The sequence below is a fragment of the Saccopteryx bilineata genome, chromosome 4, assembly GCF_036850765.1.
Source record: "Saccopteryx bilineata isolate mSacBil1 chromosome 4, mSacBil1_pri_phased_curated, whole genome shotgun sequence".
In the NCBI taxonomy this organism is placed as follows: domain Eukaryota; kingdom Metazoa; phylum Chordata; class Mammalia; order Chiroptera; family Emballonuridae; genus Saccopteryx; species Saccopteryx bilineata.
The window spans coordinates 92,802,010-92,826,702 of NC_089493.1; the positions used below are offsets into that span (position 1 = coordinate 92,802,010).

The window sequence follows — 24,693 nt, forward strand, 5'->3', positions numbered from 1 at the left end:
CTTTTACTTGTGGCTCTGTTTTTTTTTTTGTTCTTTGTATCTGATTGGAGAACCCCCTATAGTAATTCCTGGAGTGGGGGTTTTCTGATGATAAATTCCCTCATCTTTTCTGTATCTGTGAATGTTTTTATTTCTCCTTCATATTTGAAGGATAGCTTTGATGGGTATAGTATTCATGGCTGAAAGTTCCTCTCTTTCAGGACTTTAAATAATTGGGGTCCATTCTCTTCTAGCTTGTAGAGTGTCTGCTGAGAAATCTGATGATAATCTAATGGGCCTTCCTTTATATGTTGTATTCTTCTTTTCCCTGGCTGCCTTGAGAATTTTTTCTTTGCTGTTTGTTTGTGTCAATTTCATTATAATATGCCTTGGAGTAGGTTTGTTGGGGTTAAGAAAACTCGGAGTTCTGTTTGCTTCTTGAATTTGAGGCTTTAGTTCTTTCCACAGACTTGGGAAGTTCTCATCTATTATTTGTTTGAGTATGTTCTCCATTCCATTTTCTCTCTCTTCTCCCTCTGATATACCTATTATTCTTATGTTATTCTTTCTGATGGAGTCAGATAATTCTTGTAGGGCTATCTCATTTTTTTTAATTTTTGAGTCTCTTTCTTCTTCTCTCTGTTGTGCCTCAAGTTGCTTGTCTTTTATTTCACTAATCCTCTCTTCTACGTGACCTGTTCTATTAGCTAAGCTTGTTACTTCGTTTTTCAGCTTGTGAATTGAGTTTTTCATCTCTGTTTTATTTGTTTTTATAGTTTCAATTTCCTTGGACATATATTCTTTGTGTTCATTGAGTTGTTTTCTGAGCTCCCTAAATTGCCTTTCTGTGTTTTCTTGTATATCTCTGAGTATTTTTAGGATTTCTATCTTGAATTCTCTGTCATTTAGCTCCAAGGTTTCCAATATATTAAATTTTTTCTCCATAGATTTTTCCTCATCTAGCTGTGTTACCTCTCTTTCTTTTGTATCCATGATATTCGATTTTCTCTTTCTTAATGGTATCTGAGGGTGGTTTTGTTGATAGTATTAATGAGATTTAATAAAGAATAAAAAGTTAAAAAAATAAAAAATTGAAGAGTTGTTTTTTTTAAAAAAATTAATAATGAAATAAAGAAAAATAAAATAAAATAAAAATTTAAAAAAAGGAAATTATTCCCCCCCTCCTTTTTTCCTCTCCTCTCCTCTCCCCTCTTTCTTGAGAAAATCTTGTGGTGACCGGTGAATTATAACAAACAATGCCTGTAATGGAGGGCCTGAATTGGGGAAAAGTAATAAAGGGGCAAAAAAAAGAAAGAAAAAGAAAAAAAAAGAAAAAAGAAGGGGGTATGTACCCACAAAAAGCAAATAACGAAAAAATTTGGGTCAACAATGAAATGATTTGCTTTTAGGTGTTGGTTGTCTAAGAGTTATGATGAGAGGAATAAGAGGAAAACAGAAAAATGGGGGGAAAATTAAAAAATTACTATTGTATTTAGTGGAACAAGAACTAGATAAAATGGAGAGCCAGGGATGGGAGCACTGCTAGTGAGTTAAAAAGGTGAAGTAAAAACCCCCCAAAATGCCACAAACATAAGTTTGAGTCCCAGATAAGAGAATTTGTTTGTTATTGAGGTTTGAATGAGAGGAGATGTAAAGGAGAAAGGAAGAAACTAATATAGAGGGAGAAAAGAAAGAGAGAGAGAGAAAAAAAAGAGGGAACCACTAAAAGAAGAAAAAAGAAAAAAGAGGAGAGAGAGAGAGTTAAGGGTTTTGGAGTGCAACCCTCATAGAGAGAAAGGAAGAGGAGAGAAAAGATAATGGAAGATGTAACACTTATGGGTAGTGTAGTTCAAGGAGAAGAGAGAGTAAGACCGGCAGAAATTAATCGGCCAAATTGGAGGAGGAAAAAAAATATCAAGAATGAAGATAAGAGAAACAAACGAACAAATATAATAAAATGGGCTAGGTTATAAAGTCTGCAGATTTTTCTTGATTTTGAGAGGTTATCTTCTTGCTTTTTCTTTTCTCTCCCTCTTCCTGGTCGGTGACTCTGTACCCCGGATTCTGCCCCTTTGGCATGCTCAGGTAGAGGTTTGCAGTTGATAAGTCTCTATGGCAATGTCATGTATTGTGCTTTAGTCTCATTGGCAGTCGAGGCTCATTAGCATTTATAGGCTCCGACAGTGAGAGAGTCCGTGTTCCTGGAGCCTTTCTCCTAGTCTTTCCTTCCTCAATTAGTAGCCTGATAATCCAGCTATGGGGTTGCTGCTGCCTCTGCCTCTGCCTGGATAGTAAAAGGCTCAAAGAGCTGGCAACTCCCCACTCTATTTCCACTCAGCACAGGGCTCTGGGTAAGGCTTAGTCAGTCAGAGCTGCTAGCATAATCAGGCGGGCTTTCCACCCACTCAAAGACCTCTGGCTCTGCCACTCTGTCCGGTAACACAGGCGGGCGCCCACTTCCGGGCGCTTGGAGGAAACTCTCACTCACTATCTGTGCACGCAGACCAGGATATCCGGCCAGGAGTCTCACGCTCTGAGTGAAATCCCCAACCGCATGGAAAAGTTGCAGCGTTGGAATTGGCTCTCACTTTGTCCCCGTGCGCGGCTTTTGCAAGGTGCTAGGGTGGCCCGAGATTCCGCTTTGGCCCACACAAAGGCCCCTGACTCTGCCCCTCTGTGCGATAACACGGGCGCGCACTGCCGAGGCACTCGGAGGAATCTCTCACTCATTATCTGTGCACGCAGACCAGGATATGAGGCCGGCCGCGTTTCCCTCTGAGTGAAACCCCCACCAGCATGGAAAATTTCCACCATTGGAATTAGTTCTCGCTCCCTCCCATGCACGGCTTTCCCAGGGCGCTGGGGCTGCCCAGAGATTCTGCTTTCGGCCCACAGAAAGGCCTCTGACTCTGCCTCTCTGTGGGGTAACAGGGGAACCCACTCCCGGGGCTTAGGAAGAAATCTCTTGCCCACTAACTGCGCACCGACCAGGAGATCGGGTGAAATGGCTGCCCCACTTGTCTTTCTTTGTTTGGGTTTGGCACGAGTGTTAGCTTGTATTGCCCGGGTTGCCACAGGATCGGTTTTTCCTCGGCTTGGATCTCCATGCCACAGCCTGGTTTGGCCGTTTGTGCCACAGCCTGGATCTATTCACCCCCTTTGCCCGCCTCAGTTTCTATATTCACAGTTACCATAGAAAGCCTCCCTGTTTAGGTTAGTGAGGAAGGCAGAGCATTTCTTACTCCCTTTTTCCTTCAGGGTTTGGTTATATATTTAGCCAATTTTTCAGCCGACCATACCTTCGGGTGTATTGCGAAGCATCTGGAGGCTCCAAGTGTAGGTTTTTCTGTTTCTGATTGAAGATCTTGTTGAGTTTTGGGGGAGATTTATCGGTATCACTTCCTACCCCGCCATTACTCTGACGTCATCTCCATGAATACTTTTTTTAAGGGAAAGGTAAGAGTGGGAAGAGAACTGGGAAAGAAAAAGCAGCATAACATCTGACTCTCAAGCAAACTGTGTGTGTGTGTGTGTGTGTGTGTGTGTGTGTGTGTGTTTTCCTTTTGGAGCATCTTTGTATAACCCATGGAAAATCTTCAAGAATACAGGAAAAACTACAAAGAATTCATGATTCCAGGAACATCAGCATGAAGAATACTTGTTTAAAACGGGACACTACTATAATCATACTTGTCACCTCATATCTAGAAGAGATACAAGTTATTAAAATACCTACTGAGAAGTCATTCCTTGAAATGAGTTGAGATGCTGTCTTTATCATATACTAAATTTCCATATACAATTGGGCCTAATTATTGATTTGTTGTTCCATTTACTTGACCTGCCTACCTAGTTTTAATATGCACTTAAGAATTTTACTTCTTTTTTTTTTTCCTCTCTCTCTCTCTTTCTTTTTATACATTTATGGAATTAAAAATGTGCTCTTTTCTTCCACATTTTCTTTTAATTTTTTTGTTCCTACATATGATAATACTTTTATAAAATTGTTGTTTATATTATAACCTGTCTTTTGGTAGTGATTTTTTTTCTCTTTTTTTAGGCTTTTCTGATATAGAATTATTTCATTGGTAAATATGCAGAGGGTATTTTACCTTTTTCGTTTCAATTCTTATGCTTCCCACTATTTTCTTTGTGCTGACTACATTATCTAGTAGCCTTGACACAGTGTTAAATAGTGATAAAAGTATGGACCATTATGGTGTTTCTCCTTTTATAAGAAAGCTTTTAGCATTTCCTATAAGTAAGTGTTGATATTGGGCTTGGCATGTTCATTTTTATGTTAAGAAATTAAATATTAATTTTTATCTTTTTAGTGTTTTTAATGTGAATGTGTTGTATTTTGTTATGTTTTCTTCTGCATTAGTGGAGATGAGGTATGATTTTTCTTCTTAGCTCTTAAGTCAGTTATTAAGCTACTTACTCATAATTGCAAATACTTTGCTCCAGTATTTTGCTGATGCCTATCATGCACTGCCCCCTAGCGTTAGTTAATTAGCATATTCTGTTCCGTACATTTTATTAAACATCCCACAAGTTAAGGTGAATAAACTTTAGGAAGCAGACACTCAATATTTATTGTGGACCTGCCACGACCACTGTCTATCATTATTCCTGAAAATTGTTAATCACCTTTCACTAGGTACATTCTTGCTGGGAAACTCTCATGTTAATGTTACTTCTTCCAAACAACTGACACAACTCCTTCTTTTCTTTCCAGACTAAAATTTCCTTCTTTGAGAACATTCTTGCTAAGTGTCCTCAGCAGTAGAGACAATATTTTAAGACTCCTAGAAGGTTTGTTAGCATTTCTGCAGTGCCAGATTTGTGCTTTGGCAGTGTTCTGATTGGGAAAAAGAACAATCGTATTCCCAGTAGAGTGTACCAATTTACAAATAGCCAAGTTCTCTGGCCACCACTCCATGTGCCTGATTTTATTGTTGTTTGGTTGGTTGCTTTTTTTTCTCAAGCAACAAAGAGAACACAGGAGAGGGTAGGGCACAGTTCATCTCAGACTCACATCTCTGAAAGGGTGCTAACTACAATCTGAGATACAATTACACTGTGCTTCAGGGAAAAAAAGCTAGAAGAAGTAATCTCCTTATTTTACATAATTTCTTATGTGAATAAGAATGGAAGATTAGCATCCATAATAAACTTCAAGAAAGATCACAACTCCACAACTCTTTATTCATCACACACTCTCAATCACTTACCTCAAGCCCACATGAAGGAATAAAGGGAGGGAAGGAATAAAGGGAGAGAAGGATGGGGATAGGCTTTCCAGGGCCAGAATTTATCCAGGGAAGGTAGATGAGAAAATGTGGTTAAGTAGATACCTAGAGCCGTCAGAGTAGGACTGAACACAAAGAATAGTACTCTCTTCCTTAATTTCTCAGGTTCTTGAGTCCCTAATCCTTGCAAAAATATAGGAGATCATCAAATAGGGTTTCAGATAACTAATATATAAAATATGAGAAATTACCAGAGTTTGCACAGGTGCCTAGAGCTAAATATAAGAAGCACTTAGATTTTTGCAAAAACATTAGCATTCTCAAGTTAGCCAGATATCAAGTTGTGCTTTCAAAGCTGAAAATATATTAAAAGAAAGGATATTATAGTTTCCTTCTTTGTATTTTGAGAGAATTTGGGAAAGGACCTGAATAGATTTCCATTAAAGGTGAAGAGTGGGGAAGGGAGTACCAGGAACTATGAATATTCATGAGATTCTTCATCCCTGAAGAACATTATGAGACTACATTTTGTTTTCTTTTTTCCCTCTTTATATATTCTAATTTCCTTTCAGAAGCATAATGAGCTACTTTGTACTATGCGAGGGAAATGATAAAAAGTTTTAATGAAAGAGTTCAGACCACATGGGGGCAGTGCTTCCACTGACAGAAGTGACTAGCTGGTGGCTAGAACTCTGAATAGGAACAGCAAGAAAGAATATTTTCAATGACGGGTTTAACGTGACAAGTGAGATTTTGATTGGTTATGAAAACAGAATAATCACCAGGGGTTTCCACACCAAAAGAAGCAACAGAATCTAAGACAGTGATCCAAGCCCATTGAGCATGGTCAGTTCCAAACCTTCTAACTGAATCCTCAGTGACTCCAGCAAGAGGCCATAATGGAGATTCCCTTGCAAGCTTCACTGATGCTCCTGTGTGTGCAGCTAACCTGTGAGTGAGGGGAGTGTGAGGGGGAGGGGAAGGGCCAAGCCAGGGAAATGGAGCTCCTCTGATACTGAAATCTAGAGGGATCCCAGGGATAGTTGGGTGTTTATTCTAAGGAATATAAAGCAACTAAGGCAAATTCTTTTAAAGTAAACAAAGCAAAACAAAACAAACAAACAAAAACCCTGTTTCCCATGTATGACATTTTTTTTCATTCCTCCTGAACAGGGTCAAACCAACATCCGCAGGTAGAACAGAGCTCACCTTTCCTCAAAGTCCAGGAAGGAGAGAGCTTCATGCTGAACTGTAGTTATACAGACAGCAATTCCAATTTCTTCCAGTGGTTTAGGCAGGATCCTGGGGAAGGCCTCAGATCCCTCATACAAATGCGATCAAATGTGAAAGACAAGACCAGCAGAAAATTCACAGTGAGGCTTAACACAGAGGGCCAGCACTTTTCCCTGCACGTGAAGGATTCCCAACTCCACGACTCAACCACGTTCCTGTGTGCAGCGAGCGCACAGTGCGGCTCAGGCACCTGCGCCCTGCACCTAAACCCTGCAGAGCCTTGTCCCTCCCCCCGTGAGGGTTCCAGGACACTGACTTTCCCCTTGCTCTGAGCAAAGGGAAACACGAGGGGCTTTTTATAGCATAATGTCAAATATTTTTCATTTGAAGACCATGTGCCAAGGGATAATATTGCCAAATGCCACCTGATGTATTTCATTTTTCAGTGTGAAGTCCTTACTCTGTAAAAACTAGTCCAAAAACCTGATTCTTAATATCAGGAAGCAGAGAGCACTAAAAAGAACAAAGATAAAACAAAGTAAAATTCTTACCATTGAGTTCCTTTGTAGACTTTTTCAAATATACTGAAAATATATTATCTCAAAAGCCCTGATCATCAACTTCAGTAATGAAAGAAAATATATTTTGTCATTCTGAAAAGACTGGCTTAGAAGATCAAGTACCAAAACATGAGGGAAAGTGGTATAACATTTATAAAGGACACTATGAAAAGAGCACACAGAGTGATGGAAATCTGCTTCCTCCTTAAGATGGGGAAAGGTCAACAAGCTGGCTGGAGAAGAGTCAAAGGGGTATGACCAGAGGTGATCGACAGCAGGTCTTTGAAAAGTGCCCAGAATCCTGTTTTTTCCTAAGGTCAGAAATCTGAGCAGGTGGAGTGGGAGGAGAATGAGTCACATTAAGGGGTGACCATGAACTGAGGAAGCAGTATGTGCAGGCACAAACTATTGGAATCATTATATCTTATATCCATACCCATTGGAGAGTATCCACTTCAGAGGAAGCACTGAGCCATGTGAGCAAGATAATCCATCCAGAGGATGTCACCAGCTCTGCCAACTTCAGTGCTTAGACAGAAGACCCGTGAACAGATTAGCCAAGGTGACAGAACAGAGATTCTCCATGAGCCCAGAAGAATGGTGTTCTCTCACCAAGTCGGATTTAGTTATTTATGTTGCCAAATAGCCAAGCTGTCAGCAGTAGATACCACACTGAGCCTTCGGGATGGAATCTCCCCTGGAGATCACCAGCCACTTGTTTGCAAGTTGATTACATTGGACCACTTCCACCCTGGAGGTGACAGAAATCTTTTTTTATTGGGGTGAAGACACATCTCTGAGAATGAGTTTGCCTTCCCTTCCACAGTGCCACACATAGCTGCACAAACTGAGGGCTCAGAGTGTCTGAATGATCATCAAAGGATTTCCTATCCCTCTGCATCAACAGACCCACTGTATAGCATGCAACTATTAGATATACCTATCCTACTACACAGAGCATTATCCACAAACCACTAGCTTAATAGAACATTTGAATAACAACTTAAAGGCTCAGCTAAAGCACCAGTTAAAAGATAGTACTTTGAGAGATTGGAGAGCTATTCTCCAATGTGGTGCTGAGATCCTAAAGCAGCCCTCAGTCAGCAATGGACTGTGAGTGTATGGATTATTCCAGCTCCTTCATGCCTCACTTGGGACAATGCCAAAGGGTATGCTATACTGAATCCCAGAGCTACTCAGCTGGGTTAAGCTCCAATTGCCCATAATAATAACTGGCTTGATGACAACACCCTGCATTGGCTTCTTTCCCTTCCCTGATTCACTTCCTACCAATGTTTTCCAGAATCACCTGCACATAAACTGCTTACACAAATCTTCATATTGGAGCTGACTTTTGGGGCTCCAAAACCAAGATACAGGAATTAAAATCATTGGACAAGGATGGGAATGATCTAGAAGAAATTCTGTTGCCTCTTCTTCCATTGTTGTCAAACTGGGTTTTGGGGCACAAGACATTCTAACAGCCTCTGAATGGAGAGGGTGAACCCATTACCATTGTTATAGAGAGCAGTGTTGCTCAGTACCTGGAATGTAACAGGATCCCATTCATACTCACAGTTTGGGAGCTTGGGGACTTCAACCTTGGAATTACATAACTATCTTGTCACTACCCCTGGAAATGCAAACTTCCAATGAATCATAGAACTTTTTTAAAAAAGTATTTTGTCCACATTTTCTTAAATGGAATGAGTGGTGAGAGCAACTCTTAATATGAGTTGTTGGGAGCAATTTAGAGACAGAAATATTTTTCTTGCAATAGTTACTGCAGTTTTTTGATATAGCACAAACAAGGACTTGGTTTTTTTTAAGTATCTATGAAAAAATAGGCACAATTAAACATGACAGAAACAGCTTCTGAGTTTTATCAGTGCACTTTTTATTTACATTAAATATACATCTTTTTTCTTGTGCTTTATTGTGAGAAATTATAAAAATTGAATACATAAATATATTCAAGAATATTCTTATTACCCACAATTATGTGTGCATATTTATCATAGTTGCTTTGTCATTTTCATTTTTAAAATGAGAAAAGAGAAGGTACAGAATTTTTCATTGCTGCAAATGAAACCCTCCCCCTTTGGCTCAGCATTCTAGGTCCAGTCTCCTCTCCAAGACTAGGTCACCTCAGAAATAAATTTGCCAGCACTCTTTCTTCTCTATTTTCATCCTAGAATAAATAAAATCAGAAAACATTTTTACTTTCATTTAAAATTATAATCAAAGGCTTACTTTCTGAAAGAGACACCAAAAAGTATTGGGAAAATTCCTCACTGAGACATAATCATCCTCCCACCTATGACACTATTTCCTGTGATCAAGCAAAAAATACCCAGATTAGAGCAAGAGACTTCTCAGCCTTCAGGGATAGCTGTCAGCATGACCTTGCTACCTTGCTGTGGGCAGTTGTGATCTCTACCAGTATTGATCAGGAAGGTGTAAGTCTTTATTTATATTACCTAATGGGGCTCTGAAACAAGAGAAGGTTGATAGCACAGGACCTGCATGGCCCCACAGAGCCCAGCTATGGGGAACCAGCTCTGCCTGGGGTGTGGATCAAGAAAAGAAAGGATAGGTAAGGACAGGAACAATTATGAGTCTGCCTGCTCTATCTCTCTGGTGTCATACCCCAATGCAGTTCTTTCTGTCCTTTTTCCCACAGGATCCAATGTGGCCCAGATGGTCACTCTGCCTCAACCAGAAATGTCTGTGCAGGATGCAGAGACTGTGACCCTGGCCTGCACATATGAAACTACTGAGAGTAATTATTATTTGTTCTGGTACAAAAAGCCTCCCAGGGGTGGGGGAGATGATTTTCATTATCCACCAAGAAGCTTATAAGCAGCAAAATGCAATGCATAATCGCTTCTCTGTGAAGTTCCAGAAAGCAACCAAACACTTCAGCCTCAGGATCTCATACTCCCAGCTGGAGGATGCTGCGATGTATTTCTGTGCTCTCGTGAGGAGCACAGTGAGATGAGTGACAGGGAGAGGTTTACAGAACCTCAGATCCCAGAACCTGTGTCAGGGAAAGGGAAAAGTGATTGGAGTAACAGGAACATAGAAAATCATTGTCTTCTCTTGGGAATAAAAGCTCATTCTATCTGAATGCAAAAAACACAGAGAGATGGATGTCTGCAAGCTGTAATCCTTAAAACAAGAGTAAAAATAATGGCATATGTAGTGCCTTTCAGTCTTACAGTCTTCATACCAACTATTACTTGTAACTCTTACAGCTTTGTATGGTGTATGTGGAAGATCAGACTGCTAAGCATCTCCTTTATCCAGAAAATATAATTTGCCTAGGAGCTCATACCCTGAAGAATCTTAAACTTTTCCATTTTGTTCATTGAAGCTTTTTTAAATTTTTTTTTCAATTTTTTTTCATATCCATATTCATAACTGAATCTCTTCAGAACAATGTACCCAATTTGGAACACAACTGGTGTGACAATGGAGGAGTTACCAGCGGGGAGGGAGGAATGTTTCCACTGTTCAAGCCATAAACCTGAAAGATGGCCTCCGTCCATGGTACCTAGGTCAGATGCTAGAAGAAATGATGGAATGGCCTGTTAAAGGCTCCGCAAAGAAGCCACTAAGGACAACACTCTTAGTGATTGGAATTCTAAACTTCTCCAGGAAGCAAAATATTTATTAAACCAATAGCTAAAATATGGATACTTTTAGCATCCCAGCTAAAATACACAAGTGTAGAAACTAAGACATGGATGTAGAATAGAATTTCCTCACATCATGCCCATAACTTATTTTAGAATTTTTCATTCTCTTTCCCACCACCTTAGGTTCTGTTGGATTAGAGGTCTAGTTTCCAGAGGAAAAATACTTCCACCAGAGGATTCAGAAAGGTTCCAACAAAACTACAGCTATGACTATCACTTATGGTCCATTGTGCGTGGAGCACAGAACACATTCCTAGCAGCTGCGGCTGATGCAATGCTGTGAGAATACTCCAACTCCCAGAAGCCTCCTGAGCATACCCAGGAAGGAAGCTCGCCCGCTATAAGGAAGTGACTTAGTGCCAACCATGTAGCTCCCTGATCTTTTTAGCCATTGGCTATGAAGGACATGCTGTAACATCCTATTGGCTGAACCCATGTATATAAGCTAGCTTACTTCCTGAATAAAGCAGATCTGCATCACTGAACCTGGTCCCCAGAGTCGGGTCTTTGTGTCTCCGTCATCCTCACCCCCGGCAGGACTTGTCCACATCTGGCGCCCAACGTGAGGCAGGGACCTAACCAGCATCAAAGGGATGGGTGAGTGACCCTCTGCAATGGGAAACCTTCTCCCCCACTCTCGAGCCCTGCACGCCCTATTGCAGAGTAGGAGAGTTGAAGTTTGTGAAAAGGAACTCTTTACTTACTGGAGCCTGGACTGAGGATGTGCCCCTCTGGGACCTGGATACTTGGGCCCGAGCTCTCTGATGCATTCATTTGGCCGAGGTGCATGGGGGGCAAACCTTCCCTCTCAGCCTCAGAGAAATCCCTACCTTCCTATTCACCCCCCTCCACTGAGGAGGAAAGTAGTTTAGCTTCCAAGTTTGACAAAATTGCGGCTGAGTGCACAGAAACAAAACCAACTAAATTGCTAACTGTGCCATCAGCTCTGCCGCCAGAAAAAGTGGAAGTTGCTATTTCCACATTCCCTGCTGGGGCTCAATGCCCCAACCCAGCCTCTCAGGCGCCATTTTCTCCAATACATGTCCCTGCTGTAGACCCATGGGCCAGCCTATACACCCCCATGTGTCTTTTTTCTATCTGTCTGTCTTGTCTATTTTTCTGTATCTCTCACTCTCTCTCTCTCTCCCCCACCCCTCTCTCTGAAATGATGCTGGAAGGCCCAGCCACGGCATTGTAGTGGGTATCACACCCTCTTCTAACACAAGGGAGAGATTATGCTTGTGTTTTTCAGCCAATTTGGATCCCAGGAATTCCCCAACCTGCTTGACAGGGTTTCTTGGGCACCCACTAAGTGATTCAGTATTCACCCGTCCTAAGCCACAGCCCTGGCCTTCTCCACACCGACTACACCTGAGAGGAGGAGGTCCTCAGTGATCCAGAACAAGACCTTGCGGCCAGCGTGCGCACCCCATCACCCAGAGGGATGTGGAGGCTTTGGCGAGGCAGGCCCAGAGATTTGCCCCTGATGGGCCTCCAGGCCCTGGTGCTCTGTTCTTGCTTGTGTGTGCTATAGTGACCCCTAACTCCCAGACGCAGGCGGAGGCAGCCCAGGGCTCAAACCCAGAAGTGTGAGCTGGTGTTCTCAGTTCATCTTTGGAGGATGAGGAGAATTGGGCCGGAGTTGTGATTCGCACACTCCAGAAGGTAAACGGCGGCAGCTGCAGTGGGAGGATGAACAGAAGCCAGACTTGCATCACCGAGTGGCCGCTGGAACAGCAGCGAGTGTCTGCTAAGCCACTGGTGGGTTCGCTGACATTTTGGGATATAGGGGTGGATGCCATCATGCTCTCCGGAGCAGACATGGAAATGCTGACTGCCAATGCCACCTGCTCCTCTTTGGGACAGTGTAATACCTGCCAGGATGGCAGGGATGAGGGAGGTGGCTAAGGCCTCATGTGCGTGGACTGATTTCCTGGACTATGACTGAGTGAGCATTGGCTCCTTTGTTGGATGGATTTTGGACAATGTGAAATACCCTGATGGGGGTAGGGGGCAGCTTTATTGGAGGCCCTTCCCCTGCCCCAGAAAGTCTTTCCCATGGCTATAAAGAAGGCCGAGGACATTTTGTGGTTTTGGCAAAGTGCTCAGAAACTGGTGAAGTGTATCTCTGTAATTGTTGAAATTGTATGATTTGTCATGTTGTTGTAATTTGTGTAATGTGCCTTGCAACCATATGCAGTATGCAGGCCATGACAAGCCATCCATTTTGTGTTTGGATGCTGGGACCTTTGTGGGAAGGCGGCATACATGAACCTATGTCCATTTTTTACAATCAAATGGAACTGTGTTTAACAGCACCTAGAAGGTCTCTGTAACACAATGGGAGGGAAATGACATCCCGACCCCTAGAACAGTGATTCTCAACCTTTCTAATGACATGACCCCAAAATACAGTTCCTTATGTTGCGGTGACCCCAAACCAAAAAATAATTTTGGTGGCTACTTCATAACTAATTTTGCTACAGTCATGATTCGGAATGTAAATACCTGATATGCATTATGTATTTTCTGATGGCTTTAGGCAACCCCACCGGGGTCGCAACCCACAGGTTGAGAACCGCTGCCCTAGGAGGAATCCTCTGTTTAAGACCCCCGTCCTATTTCTTAACTTGTCAAACATTACAGAAGCTTGCCTCATTATTTAATCCAGCTAATCTATTAGCATATATATAATAGGTATTATAGTTGTTTTAGTTCTACTAGGGTTCCATTGCATAATGTGCAGCATTTTTTTTAATAAATTTTTATTAATGGTAATGGGATGACATTAATAAATCAGGGTACATATATTCAAAGAAAACATGTCTAGGTAATTTTGTCATTAAATTATGTTGCGTACCCCTCGCCCAAAGTCAGATTGTCCTCTGCCACCCTCTATCTAGTTCTCTGTGCCCCTCCCCCTCCCCCTAACTCTCTCCCTCCCTCCCTTCCATGTCCTCCCTCCCCCCACCCCTGGTAACCACCACACTCTTGTCCATGTCTCTTAGTCTCATTTTTATGTTCCACCAATGTATGGAATCATGTAGTTCTTGTTTTTTTCTGATTTACTTACTTCACTCCTTATAATGTTATCAAGATCCCACCATTTTGCTGTAAATGATCTGATGTCATCATTTCTTATGGCTGAGTAGTATTCCATAGTGTATATGTGCCACATCTTCTTTAACCAGTCTTCTATTGAAGGGCTTTTTGGTTGTTTCCATGTCTTGGCCACTGTGAACAGTGCTGCAATGAACATGGGGCTACATGTGTCTTCACGTATCAATGTTTCTGAGGTTTTGGGGTATATACCCAGTAGAGGGATTGCTGGGTCATAAGGTAGTTCTATTTGCAGTTTTTTGAGGAACCACCATACTTTCTTCCATAATGGTTGTACTACTTTACAGTCCCACCAACAGTGAATGAGGGTTCCTTTTTCTCCACAGCCTCTCCAACATTTGCTATTACCCGTCTTGTTGATAATAGCTAATCTAACAGGGGTGAGGTGGTATCTCATTGTAGTTTTGATTTGCATTTCTCTAATAACTAATGAAGCTGAGCATCTTTTCATATATCTGTTGGCCATTTGTATCTCTTCCTGGGAGAAGTGTCTGTTCATGTCCTCTTCCCATTTTTTTATGGGATTGTTTGTTTGTTTGTTTGTTGTTGAGTTTTATGAGTTCTTTGTAAATTTTGGATATTAGGCCCTTATCTGAGCTGTTGTTTGTAAATATCATTTCCCATTTTGTTGGCTGTCTGTTTATTTTTATATCAGTTTCTCTTGCTGAGCAAAAACTTTTTATTCTGATATAGTCCCATTCATTTATCTTTGCCTTCACTTCTCTTGCCATTGGAGTCAAGTTCATAAAATGTTCTTTAAAACCCAGGTCCATGATTTTAGTACCTATGTCTTCTTCTATGTACTTTATTGTTTCAGGTCTTATATTTAGGTCTTTGATCCATTTTGAATTAATTTTAGTACACGGGGACAGGCTGTAGTCGAGTTTCATTCTTTTGCATGTGGCTTTCCAGTTTTCCCAACACCATTTGTTGAAGAGGCTTTCTTTTCTCCATTGTGTGTTGTTGGCCCCTTTATCAAAGATTATTTGACCATATATATGTGGTTTTATTTCTGGGCTTTCTATTCTGTTCCATTGGTCTGAGTGTCTATTTTTCTGCCAATACCATGCTGTTTTGATTATCGTGGCCCTATAATATAGTTTAAAGTCAGGTATTGTAATGCCCCCAGCTTCATTCTTTTTCCTTAGGATTGTTTTGGCTATTCGGGGTTTTTTATAGTTCCCTATAAATCTGATGATTTTTTGTTCCATTTCTTTAAAAAATCTCATAGGGATTTTGATGGGAATTGCATTAAATTTGTATATTGCTTTGGGTAATATGGCCATTTTGATTATATTTATTCTTCCTATCCAAGAACAAGGAATATTTTTCCATCTCATTGTATCTTTTTCGATTTCCCTTAACAATGCTTTGTAATTTTCATTATATAGGTCCTTTACGTTCTTTGTTATGTTTATTCCTAGGTATTTTATTTTTTTTGTTGCAATCGTGAAGGGGATTATTTTTTTGAGTTCGTTTTCTAATATTTCATTGTTGGCATATAGAAAGGCTATGGACTTTTGTATGTTAATTTTGTATCCTGCGACCTTACTGTATTGGTTTATCGTTTCTAATAATCTTTTTGTGGAGTCCTTCGGGTTTTCGATGTATAGGATCATATCATCAGCAAAAAGTGATAGCTTTACTTCTTCTTTTCCGATATGGATGCCTTTTATTTCTTTGTCTTGTCTGATTGCTCTGGCCAGAACTTCTAGCACCACGTTGAATAAGAGTGGAGAGAGTGGACAACCCTGTCTTGTTCCTGATTTAAGGTAGAAAGGCCTCAGTTTTATGCCGTTTAATATGATGTTGGCTGATGGTTTATCATATATGGCCTTTATCATGTTGAGATATTTTCTTTCTATACCCATTTTGTTGAGAGTCTTAAACATAAAATTGTGTTGTATTTTATCAAGCCTTTTCTGCATCTATTGATAAGATCATGTGGTTTTTGTTCTTTGTTTTGTTGATATGGTGTATTACGTTAACCGTTTTGTGTATGTTGAACCATCCTTGAGATTCTGGGATGAATCCCACTTGATCATGATGTATTATTTTTTTAATATGTTGTTGTATTCGGTTTGCCAGTATTTTGTTTAGTATTTTAGCATCTGTATTCATTAGAGATATTGGTCTGTAGTTTTCTTTCTTTGTGCCATCCTTGCCAGGTTTTGGTATGAGGGTTATGTTGGCCTCATAAAATGTGTTTGGAAGTATTGCTTCTTCTTCAATTTTTTGGAAGACTTTGAGTAGAATAGGAACCAAGTCTTCTTTGAATGTTTGATAGAATTCACTAGTATAACCGTCTGGGCCTGGACTTTTATTTTTGGGAAGGTTTTTAATAGTTTTTTCTATTTCCTCCCTGCTGATTGGTCTGTTTAGGCTTTCTGCTTCTTCATGACTCAGTCTAGGAAGGTTGTATTGTTCTAGGAATTTATCCATTTCTTCTAGATTGTTGTATTTGGTGGCATATAATTTTTCATAGTATTCTACAATAATTCTTTGTATTTCTATGATGTCTGTGGTGATCTCTCCTCTTTCATTTTGGATTTTATTTATTTGAGTCCTGTGTCTTTTTTCCTTGGTGAGTCTTGCCAAGGGTTTGTCAATTTTGTTGATCTTTTCAAAGAACCAGCTCCTTGTTTTATTGATTTTTTCTATAGTTTTTCTGTTCTCTATTTCATTTATTTCTGCTCTGATTTTTATTATCTCCTTTCTTCGGCTGGTTTTGGGTTGTCTTTGTTCTTCTTTTTCTAGTTCCTTAAGGTGTGAAGTTAAGTGGTTTACTTCGGCTCTCTCTTGTTTGTTCATATAGGCCTGAAGTGATATGAACTTTCCTCTTATTACTGCTTTTTCTGCATCCCAGAGATTCTGATATGTCGTATTTTCATTTTCATTTGTCTGTATATATCTTTTGATCTCTGCGCTTATTTCTTCTTTGACCCATTCATTTTTTAGAAGTATGTTGTTTAGTTTCCACATTTTTGTGGGTTTTTCCCCCTCTTTTTTGCAGTTGAATTCTAGTTTCAAGGCTTTATGATCAGAAAATATGCTTGGTACAATTTCAATTTTTCTAAATTTGCTGATATTGTCTTTGTGGCCCAACATATGGTCAATTCTTGAGAATGTTCCATGTACACTAGAGAAAAATGTATACTCTGTCGCTTTGGGATGAAGTGTCCTGTAGATATCTATCATATCCAGGTGTTCTAGTATTTCATTTAAGGCCACTATATCTTTATTGATTCTCTGTTTGGATGACCGATCTAGAGCCGCCAGCAGTGTACTGAGGTCTCCAAGTATGATTGTATTTTTGTTAGTTTTTGTTTTAAGGTCAATAAGTAGCTGTCTTATATATTTTGGTGCTCCTTGGTTTGGTGCATATATATTAAGGATTGTTATGTCTTCTTGATTCAACTTCCCCTTAATCATTATGAAATGACCATTTTTGTCTCTGAGTACTTTTTCTGTCTTGTAGTCAGCATTATTAGATATGAGTATTGCTACGCCTGCTTTTTTTTGGGTGTTGTTTGCTTGGAGTATTGTTTTCCAGCCTTTCACTTTGAATTTGTTTTTATCCTTGTTGCTTAGATGTGTTTCTTGTAGGCAGCATATAGTTGGATTTTCTTTTTTAATCCATTCTGCTACTCTGTGTCTTTTTATTGGTAAGTTTAATCCATTTACATTTAGTGTAATTATTGACACTTGTGGGTTCCCTACTGCCATTTTATAAATTGCTTTCTGTTAGTTTTGTATCTAGTTTGATTCTTCTCTTTTGTTTTTCTCTCATTTGTTTTTGTTTGTTTGTGTTCCATACTTCTTTCCTCTGTTGCTACCTTTTTTAAGTCCAGTGTTTTTGTGGTGGTTTTTTCAAGGGTGGTTACCATTAAGTAATGAAAAGGGTACCTACCATATTCATTGTAGTACTCTATCTTATAAGTATTTCTGCACTTCATCATCCATTGCTACTGTTAATCTCCATCCTTTCCCCCCTTTTTTTCCTTTGTTGTCACAGTTTAAGTTTGGTTTTATTGTGTTCTTGGTGGAGCTGTTACTTGTGGTGTTGTTTTCTTTTGTTCTTTGAATCTGGTTGGAAAACCCCCTTTAGTATTTCCTGGAGTGGGGGCTTTCTGTTGATAAATTCTCTCATCTTTTCTGTATTTGTGAATGTTTTTATATCTCCTTCATACTTGAAGGATAGCTTTGATGGGTATAGTATTCTTGGCTGAAAGTTCCTCTCTTTCAGGGCTTTAAATATTGGGGTCCACTCTCTTCTAGCTTGTAGAGTTTCTGCTGAGAAGTCTGATGATAATCTAATAGGCCTTCCTTTATATGTTGTACTCTTCTTTTCCCTGGCTGCCTTGAGAATTTTTTCTTTGTCATTGGTTTGTGTCATCTTTATTATGATGTGCCTTGGAGTGGGTTTGTTGGGGTTAAGAAAACTCGGTGTTCTGTTTGCTTCTTGAATTTGAGGCTTTAGTTCTTTCCACAGGCTTGGGAAATTCTCGTCTATTATTTGTTTGAGTATATTCTCCATTCCATTTTCTTTCTCTTCTCCCTCTGATATACCTATTATTCTTATGTTATTCTTTCTGATGGAGTCAGACAATTCCTGTAGGGCTTTCTCGTTTTTTATTATTTTTGAGTCTCTTTCTTCTTCTCTCTGTTGTGCCTCAAGTTGCTTGTCTTCTATTTCACTAATCCTATCCTCAATCTGGGCTGTTCTGTTAGCTAAGCTTGTTACCTCGTTTTTCAGCTCGTGAATTGAGTTTTTCATTTCTGTTTGATTTATTTTAATAGTTTCAATTTCCTTGGTAATATATTCTTTGTGTTCATTGAGTTGTTTTCTGATCTCCCTATATTGCCTTTCTGTGTTTTCTTGTATATCTCTGAGTATTTTTAAGATTTCTATTTTAAATTCTCTGTCATTTAGCTCCAAGGCTTCCAATATGTTAAGTCTTTTCTCCATAGATTTTTCCACATCTATTTGTGTTACCTCTCTTTCTTTTGTATCCATAATATTCGATTTCCTCTTTCTTATTGGCATCTGAGGGTGGTCTTGTTGATAGCACTAATTAGAATTAATAAAGAGTAAAAAGTAAAAAAAAAAAAAAAAAAAAGTTAAAACACCCCACAAAAAAAAACAGTAATAATTTATTATTTCCCCCTTTTTTTGCTTTCTTCTCTTTCCCTCCTCTCTCCTCCTCAGGGAAATATCATGCCTATAATGGAGGGCCTAATTTGGGGTGAAGAGTTCAAGGGGCAAAAAAAGGGAGTAGGGACCTACTAAATGCAAAAAAAAAAAAAAAAAGGAAGAAAATTTTAGACAAGCATAAGATGATTTGCTTGTAAGTGATGGTCAACTAAGAGATATAATGAGATGGATAAGAGGGAACCAGAAAAAAGGACAAAAAAAAGAATAATAAAAAAGAAAAAAATAAAAATAATAAGTAAAAATCTGTTGTATTAAGTGGAGCGAAGACTAAATACAATGGAGGCCTTGGGTTGGGAGGACCCAAAATGCCACAAAAATAAACAAACAAGAAAAAAACAAAAACAAAAGCAAAAAAGAAAAATAAAGCCAAAAAAATCCTTGAGTCCCAAATTAACTAATTTGTTCGTGATTGAGGATTAAATGGGAGGAAAGTAAAATGAGAAAAGAAAAAACGAATAGAAAGGAAAAAATAAGAAAAAGAGAAAAACAAAGGAAGAAATAAAAAAGGAAGAGAAAAAAACAAAATAAAGCAAAACAAAAAAAAACAAAAGAGGAGAGAGTGAGAGTTAAGTGTTTTGGAGTATAACCTTAAAGGAGGGTGAGGATGAAGAAGAGAAATAAAATGTAACACTCATGGGTAGTGTAGTTCAAGAAAAGGGAAGCATAAGATGGGCAGAGAATAGAAGGACTGAGGTAGAGGAAATAAAGGCAATAAGATAGAAGAAACAAACAACAACAACAACAAAAATTAGTGGAACAAGTTGTAAAGTCTGTGGATTTCTCTTGATTTTGAGAGGTTAACTTCTTCCTTTTTCTTTTCTCTCCCTCTTCCTGGTCGGTGACTCTGTACCCCAGGCTCTGCCCCTGTGTCACACTTAGGTAGGGATTTGCAGTTGATGGGATTCTATGGCAATGTCATATCATTGGCTTTAGTCTTGCTGGTAGTCAAGGCTTGTTGGCGTTTGCAGGGTCCAACGATGAGAGAGTTTGCTTTCCTGGATTCTCTCTCCTAGTCCCCCCTTCCTGAATTAGCAGCCTGGTGATCCAGCTATAAGGCTGCCACTGCTTCTGCCTGGGGAGTAAGAGGCTCAAAGAGCTGGGAAATCCCCACTCTATCCCCACTCAGTGCAAGGCTTTGGGAAAGGCTCTGGCAGTCAGGGCCTCCAGTGTAATCAGGCGGGGGTGGGAGTCAATTGTTGTCAAGGTGACTGTTCAGCGCCTAGCATTCAGTTGGACCTCTCAACCCAGGCTTTCCACACTTTGTGGCCTGTTTTGGCTGGGAAGAAGAGGCACTAGTCTCTGCTTGCAACTAGTGTAGTATAGATCTTATTATCTGCCAAGTCCCTCTTGTTAGCGTTTATCCCTGAATATGGAGGCTCTATCAATCAGAAGTTGCCCCCACCCCTTTAGCGAGAGGCACTAAAAAATATCACGCCTCTTTTCTTGGGTCGCTGAACTGAGAGAGATCTTATCAATTAGAACCGAGGGTGCGCAGATTTCATGGGTTAAGCTAATTTCAGTGATTGGGTCGCAGCTGTGCTCCTGAAGGTATTTTAGGCTGCCTGCGCGCGCCCCTCCCCCAACGCTTGATTGTTAGCTTGAATGGCTGGGTGAGGTGCCCCGCCCACGGAGAGAATCTCCCAAGTAGAAGACCTCCCTGGTGCCTCTCCCGCTCACCCTGCCGCTGGCGGCTGAATCGCACCAGGTGCAGGATAATGGGGCACCCTGGGTGTACGGGCCAGTAAGGAGCTCTGGGCGTGTGGAATGCCCAGGGCACGTGCGCAAATGGCGTGCTCCGGGCACCGGTGGCTGGCGACTCTCACTCGCAGTGCGCCGGCCGCTGGGAACGTTAGCGGTGCTCACTCTGCAACCGGACCGGGCACATGCGCCGGCGGCTGCTCGCGGCTCCCGAGTGTGGGCGGTGCTTTCTCTGCAACCGTACTGGGCGCGCGCCTGCGGCTGCTTGCAGCTCCCGAGTGTGGGCTGACTCACCACAGGCACACTCCCTCGCAGTTTGAATGAACGTCGCTGCGGTAGCTTCCTCCACACCCTCGTCTCTCAGATTCAAGTGATAACAGTCCTTTCGCTTTCAGTTTGTGTGGAACTCCGGAATGCTCCGAGGATAGATTTTTCTGTTTCTAGTTGATAAATTTCTTGTGATTTAGGGGAGATCTGTCAGACGCGCTGCTCACGGCGCCATTTCCGTGACCTCACTCCCAATGTGCAGCATTTAGAAGCTACAAAAACTTGTCATTCATCAAGTCCGATTGGCCTTAATTAAAAGAGAAGGGGGAGATGTGGGTGGAGCGCAGAGCGCATTCCTAGCAGCTATGGCTGATGCAGTGCTGTAAGAATACTCCAGCTCCCAGAAGCCTCCTGGGCATACCTAGGAAGGAAGCTCGCCTGCTTTAAGGAAGTGACTTAGCGCCAACCATGCAGCTCCCTGATCTTTTCAGCCATTGGCTATGAAGGACATGTTGTAACATCCTATTGGCTGAACCCATGTATATAAGCTAGCTTACTTCCTGAATAAAGCAGATCTCCATCACTGAACCTGGTCACTGGAGTCAGGTCTTTGCGTCTCTGTTGTCCTCACCCCCAGTAGGACTTGTCTACAGTCCAGCAGGCAAAAAAAAGGCATTATTAGACCTGGAGGTATAATTGACCCTGTTTTTCGTAAAGCACCAGGTTGTTGTTACATGATGAGGATAGGGAGGAATACATCTGGAATTTTAATGTTTCATATTAGGCATTTTCATGTCCAATAAACACAGTATGTGGTGGTTGTTGCTACAACTCCTGAAAAGGACAAAGTGATCAAGAGCTGTGACCCTTCAGCAATGAAAGGTCTAAGTCACCCTGTCAGGCAATCAATCTAGGTCTGTGAAAGTGCTATACTCGGAAATGTGGAGAGTATGATGGAAGAGAAAGAAAATGACTATCAATTAAAACTTGGGACCTGTTAAAGAAGTGGGGCCTGAAGCTCATGTCATAAAATTCTCCTATATTAAGTGTTTTAAATAAGTTGCAGCCAGGCACAACCTTGAAGACTCAGTGATACAATGAAAAAAAAAATAGGACAAGCCTGCATCTCAGCAATGCAAAGAGCATGTGTGCCTTGTTGTCACATCCAAATGTTTAACTCTAATTTTATCAATAGCTGTGTAGACAATTTTGTGCAGACTAAAACTCATTCAAGCTGATAATATCCAACATGAAGCATGCATTTTGCAATTTTTTTCTCTCTACTCCAGGGGCTTCAGTGACCCCTTAGGAGCTCACTCAGCCCATGGGCAAGCACAGCCTGAAAAGCAGAAGAATTATCAGCCTTGCTGGCAAGCACCAACCAGTGATAAAAGAGAACTGGCCGGCCTGACCAGTTGGCTCAGTAGTAGAGCATTGGCCTGGCATGCAGGAGTCCCAGGTTTGATTCCCGGCCAGGGCACACAGGAGAAGCGCCCATCTGCTTCTCCACCTCTCCCCCTCTTTTTCCTCTATATCTCTCTCTTCCCCTCCCGCAGCTAAGGCTCCATTGGAGCAAAGTTTGCCCAGGCACTGAGGATGGCTCCATAGCCTCTGCCTCAGGTGCTAGAATGGCTCTGGTTGCAACAGAGCAGCGCCCCAGATGGGAAGAGCACCGCCCCCTGGTGGGTATGCCAGGTGGATCCCAGTCAGGTGCATGCGGGAGTCTGTCTGACTGCCTCCCCATTTCCAACTTCGGAAAAATACAAAACAAAAGAAAAACCAAAAAATAAAAAAAGAGAGAGAACTGGCCAATAAATGTACTAACTTCGTGATTTTCAGTTGACAGTCCTGAAAGGGATCCTATTCCCTTCTTAGGAGATACTGGCAGAATCAAGCTCCAATCTTGCCGTAAGTACTTTTTCACTGTTGCTTCCTAAGATCTTTTCCTAAATAAACAAGCTCACCTGAGTCCCTGCTTCAGAGTCTATTGGGGAAGAACAAAATTAAAATAGATTTTTTTGAAAACTAAAAAGAGAAATAACAGGAGAGTTTGAGGTGAACTTTACTGATCTATATGAATAAAAATGTAAATGTTTGTTGTTCAAAATCTTACGTCTTTGAAAGTTTTTCACTGATTGCTTTGAAATTTTGACACAATGTTGCATTCAAATATGTGCTCTTTTTATATACCTACTATTATATAGATATAAATGTCACACCTGTGACAGGTAAAAACATGCTCTTTTAAAAAACAGCACCATCTGTTGGATGTAAAAGCAACACATGCTATACTAAATATTTTACAATTCCATTTCAATGTTTTCAATTTACAATCCATTTACGTGCAGCCAGACTTGAGGATGCATGTTTGCAAGCACAGCGATTGTATTCTGCAGCTTCAGATCTGCTTTGTTCTCAACAGAATGAACGCGACAGGCTGATAGTGGCTGAAAGATGTCAACAAGAAACAGAAGATCAGCATCAAACATGACTTTGTGCTCAGCAATCACGTGATTACCATCGCCTCGCATTCCAGTACAACCCAGCTGATGATTATAGCTTGAGCCGGCATGTTCTCATCAGCACTATGACTGAAGTGTGTCCTTGTTGCAAGGCTCTGAAGTTTAATAGAGAAACAAAAGGAATGTGTTGCACCACTGGAAAAATTAAACTGCCTCAACTTGGAGAACTGCCAGAGTCACTAAAAACTTTGCTTGCCGGATATACCGCCAAATCAAAGCATTTCTTATCTAACATCAGGAAATAGAACTCATGCTTCTAAATGACATCGTTTGGCGCAGAAATCGCAACAGTTCAATTCATGCCAACTTTCAAAGTGAAAGGACAAATTTATCATAAAACTGGCTTCCTGCTTCCATTCCCAGGTGGTCAACATAAATTCCTACAAATGTATTTCATCGATGATGGCAACGATGAATTGAATGCATGCTGTGGAATTTCTACCTGCATAAAAAGGTCCATTGTTTCCCACTGCAAGAGCTTCTTCATGAAAAAAAACAATTTAGTGTGTTTGTTCAAAACAGCAATTGACATGATGCCATCTGATACACACAAGATTGTTATTCATGCTGACAAAATGGCTGCTGAAGAACATGTGCGAAGGTTCAATGCTCCAACTATAGACAAAGTGGCAATTGTTATAGTCGGAGATCAATTCCAACCTAGAGATATTGTTCTTCATTGGAGAAACCATCAATTGACAAAAGTTGCAGAAACTCATCGATGCTACAATGCCCTGCAATATCCAATCATTTTTTGGGATGGTGCTGATGGATATAACTTCAACATTAAGATTATAAATCCAGCAATGGCAAAAAAACAAATATGAAATGCAGTGCAATGAACTATTATTCATACTGATTAATGACTTGAGAGAAAGAAATCATATTTTGAAATGCCATCAATTGTTTCACCAATACATTGTAGATATGTATGCAAAAATCAAAACAGAATGTTTGATATTCATCCGTTTGAATCAGACCAAGCTTTGCTCTGAAGAATACATTTATTTGAGAGGTGCAGTTGTAAATGATGGTAATACAACTAACATTGGAAGACTAATGATTCTGCCATCTTCATATACAGGCATATGCATGCATATGCTCAAGATGCAATTGCGTATGTTCGTCACTTCAGGCGTTCAGACC

General features: G+C 40.5%; 1 long non-coding RNA gene and 1 gene segment (V, D, J or C); one reads left to right on the top strand and one right to left on the bottom strand.

The window, feature by feature from the left end:
• The window catches only part of LOC136336050 (T-cell receptor alpha chain constant-like), a 503,949-nt gene that overhangs the window by 177,089 nt on the left and 302,167 nt on the right, over positions 1–24,693 (top strand).
• The window catches only part of LOC136336053 (uncharacterized), a 153,990-nt gene continuing 138,279 nt past the window's right edge, over positions 8,983–24,693 (bottom strand). Inside the window, exon 3 of the long non-coding RNA XR_010731367.1 lies at positions 8,983–9,215. This is a non-coding gene — a long non-coding RNA (uncharacterized lncRNA). The remainder of the gene's footprint in view (positions 9,216–24,693) is intronic.